We start from the raw sequence: 4,325 nt of genomic DNA on the forward strand, positions 1-4,325 counted from the left end.
GGGGCGCCGCAGCAGTAAACAGCCGGGCGGCTGGCCCGCGGGCTGACGTCAGTTTCTGACACAGATTTAAAGGGCCAGGTTCCGGATTGGACCTTAAAGGGGCCGCAGCCTTCCAGCTCAACTCCTATCCCGCTATCTCCTCTTTTGTTGTCCTGAGCTTCTTTGGAATAGACGGATGTTTCCGTGAAGGATCTCCAGGTGTTGCAGTCTTGTTAAATTCTTCTCTGCTCAAATCTAGGGATGGGATCCCGCCACCCCCACGCCCACCCATTGCCATTACCATTGACATTCTCCACCCCTGGGCCATTTTTTTCTCCTGAGATCTTAAGAAACGAATAATTAGAAAACAGGACTGTCGCCCTGCTAGCTGAGGGGAAGCTGAGGCGTAGCTGAGGCAGAACTGCAGAAGGAAGCCCTGTGCATTCTCACCTCGCACTGAAGTCGCCACACAGCTTCAGGGATGAAGCTTTAAGGCTTAAAGTTTGCGGGGCTTTCTCCTCTGTAGAGGTGGCTACAAAGCTCATTGAAAGTTAGTGACTTTCAATGTAAATTGGTGAAAACTTTTCTACAAAATATTTTGGCACTGTGTTTCAAAAAGCTTAAAGAATTCATACTCTTTGACCCAATAATTCCACTCTAGGACTCCATCCCAAAGAAATACGGATAAAATGTGTGAGCAGCTATCCTTATCACTTTGATATTTATAATATAAAGCATAAAGGAAAAAGCTTCAATGTCCATAATGAGGGAGTGGTTAAATGCACTATTATCATGAAGGCATCCAAAACGATGCTTAAGACTTTAAGGGGCAGGTAAGCAAAGAATTCATAATATCACCCTATAGAAACAGTATGGTTTCCAAATACATAGACATGCATAGAAAAACGTTGAAAATGCGTAAAAATTTAGTAATGATTATCTGAATCACATACAGGTGGTTTTTAAAATAACATGTATCATTGTCCTTTAATTCCAAAAGTACAGAAAATTACCCCCAAAAAGAAAAAATTACGGGATTGTAGGTGTTTAATATCTTATACCTTTTAAAAATTTATAAATTTTCTATAATGTACATGAATTTCTTTTATAAGACAAATGAAATATGTTTAAAGGAAAATGAATGTACTGTGACCACCTCTGAAGTTGTCAGACACCCTGATGAAGCCACCTGAGCCAGTGGTTTGTCAGAGTTCTCTCATGATTCCAGAAGCCTCAGCCCCTGCCCCTGCCTTACTACCTGGGCACTGTTCCAATGAGAACTATTTTACCTTATGACTAATTACAAATATTTATTCATTCCTGCAATAAATATTTAATGGACATCTACTATGTGACAGGGACTGTTCTAGTTATACTGGACAAATGGTGAGTGGGAGAATTAGACCTGGCCCCTGCCCAAGCATTCATTCATACTTGAGGATGAAGACCAGAAACAAGTTGCCCAGCCTGGAAAACCCTAGACAGTCGATCAAAGAGAACCTTAGCAGATTCCTGGGCCAACCCTCTCATTTTACAGATAAGGAGAGCAAAGCCCAGAAAAGGTCAGTTCGTTAAGAGCTCGCTAGACTCAAGTTTCTTGCGCTTTGGTCCAGTCCTCTTTCCTGCACATCTAGACAAACCTGAATTGGAGGACCCTCAGGATAACAAGAGGTACCCAGTTTTGAGATCTAGTGTAGGATTTACATATTCCAACTGGACTTCACTTTCTCCATTGTGAACTCCTCATCTTGCCAGTAAACCTGGCACTCTAAGAAATACACCCTGAGCTTGAGCTTCCCACTTAGCCTGATGTAATGTAACTGGTCTACCATGTGCCAGAAACTTTCCTGGGAGCTGTGAGAACCACAAGTTAAGGCTCATAGAGTCTCTGTTATAGGCTGGTTGATGCTGGTTGGTGACTATAAGCCCAAGCTGAGGGGGTGGGGAGGCTGGAGAGAAGCATTCCAAGTCTATCTCTTAGGCTTTGGGGCAAAATGTACCCCTAGGCCTATTTAAAATGCACACCCAGATATTCCTTACAGTTATTCAATCACACACAATCTCTAGGTGTGGCACCCAGGAATCTGCATTTTAACAAGCACTCTAGAAGTTTGCTATACACAATGAATTGTGAGAAACACTGCTTTGGGGCCAAACAACTGTGAACTATCAATATTTCTGTTTGCTACCTATCTCTTGGCAATATCTTGGGAGAAATCTATTCAAATAAACCCAGAAGGGATCCTTCCCTTTTGCAAAGTCTCAAGGTCTTACCCTTTGAATCCTCAGCACTATCAGTGTTCAAACAGGATAGGAGGATAGCAGCCCCAGACTTTCTTGCTGTTCTCAGGTCAGTGACCTTTATTCAGCCTTGCTACCCCCCACCCTCACCCTCAACCCCCTAGGAGGGAACAGCACAACCCAGCTGTGAATAGGCCCTTTTTTAGGTCTGGCAGCCCTAAGAGGAGAGAAGGCTTTTTTGTTTGCAGCAATCAGCATAAAAGAAGGGCAGTTCTGGGTCTCAAAGCCAGACTCTTGCAAAGGAGATGTCAAGGCCTCAAGGCAGCCCCCTTGGCCCTCTGCAGAGGTCCAAGCTACTGAATTTTCCCCATATTATATAAAAAGCCCAACCTGAGCCCTGGTAATGAAGGGGGAAAGGTGAGGTCACAAGGCTCAGATGACTTCCTTCTCTTCACCGTAGGCCCTTCTTCTGAGCCTGAGTATAGAAAGGGCCTAGGAAATGAGACCTTTCAGCAGGCAGCTGACAAGTTTCCCAGAATTACATGGGTCCAGCTCCATTTTAAGCCACAGGATTTTTGAGATTTGGAGCAAGAAGACAGGAAAGAAATTTCATCTGGTTCACGGGTATTATTATGACTTTAAGACTGCTCCAAGAGTAGCATACAGTAAGAATCACAGTAAATGGATTAGCTGAGTCCCATCAAGTAATTTAGCAACCTGGGTATTAGGGAGTGGTCATGCCTATGGGTAGCAGGCAGAATCAAATCAGATTTTAGAATTAAGTACTGGTATAACTTTAATCCAGAAAAAAAGTTGCAAAATCAAACTCTCTGAAAGAAATGGACTTGAAGTTCTATTTTTTCAGGGTTCAGTGTATCTACTTGGAGCTCAAATAGAATTGTCCTGGACATAGGAAGGCCCAGCAGCTAGACCACAGCACTTCTTGCCATCAAGCAAGTTCTGTTTTTTTCCCAGGGCTATCTGGTTATCTGTACTTCGAGGACTGTGAAAATGGGATGCATATAGATTGGGAATCAGCTAAAGATACAGCATTTGCTCTGCCATTTTGGGGATAAGGTCTGAAAACTGTCACATAGCTTCATGGTATTAAGGAAAAAGCAAGGACTTTGATGTCAGAAAGTTGTAGGTTTAAAGCCCTGCATTGTACACCTTAGGCAAATTAAACTTTTGAGCCTTCAGAAGCCACATCTCATCTTCATTGTCCTCCTTAATGTCACACACAGGAGCTGGGCTTGGCTGCATTCATTGTCCTAAAATATCTGAGGAACAGGAGGGGGAGTCAAGAGAAAGCAGCTTTGACTGAGTGGGCAGGACTTTCTACACGAGATGGATCAGCCACTTTCCATTTCCTAAACCTGGGCTTTCACCAGTTGGAATGGGAAATGTGTGCAATACATTCAGGCCTTGCATCTGCTTCCCTGTGGCCATGTGATGGAACTAACATCAGAGCTTTCCAGGAAATGAGCCTGGTCATCAGGTTGCTGAAAACAAGCAGATAAATAATTGATCGACTCAAATCTGTGTCTCCAAAGATAACTGATAAAAATGAGCCAGCCATCCTCCTGTTTCAAGCAAGCTTGGGTCTCTGGCTAAGAAATCTGAAGATGCAACTGAAGAACATTTTACTCCTCTCTGGCTGTATCTAAAGATCACGTACAGCTACCCAATCTATTCCAAGTTGTTCTCAATAATAGAAAGGGTCTTCACACTCTGGCTCAGACACTGGCTACATCCCCATAGCTTCTTGTTACTTCTTTGGTCCTCAGAGCCCTCAAAAAGGTGATTTTCTCATTCACAATACCTTTGTTCACTTTTCCTATAAAAACTATTAATTCCATCTAGTTCTACTCAAACAATTCCAGAAATGTCTCGAAAATTTTGTAATAGATATGTACCGCATCTTTGTTTTTGTTAAATGAACTCTGTTTGCCCTTACCACTAGCAAGAATAATGTCTATTGTCTCTCAGAAGCAGCAGCATGGTACCATTGAAAGAACAGGAATTGTAGTCAAAAGATTTATATTCCAGTTTCAATTCTGACAGTTACGGGGTAGAAGACCATGAACAAATCACTTAATCTCTTA

Source organism: Pteropus alecto, unplaced genomic scaffold (genome assembly GCF_000325575.1).
Source record: "Pteropus alecto unplaced genomic scaffold, ASM32557v1 scaffold224, whole genome shotgun sequence".
In the NCBI taxonomy this organism is placed as follows: Eukaryota; Metazoa; Chordata; class Mammalia; order Chiroptera; family Pteropodidae; genus Pteropus; species Pteropus alecto.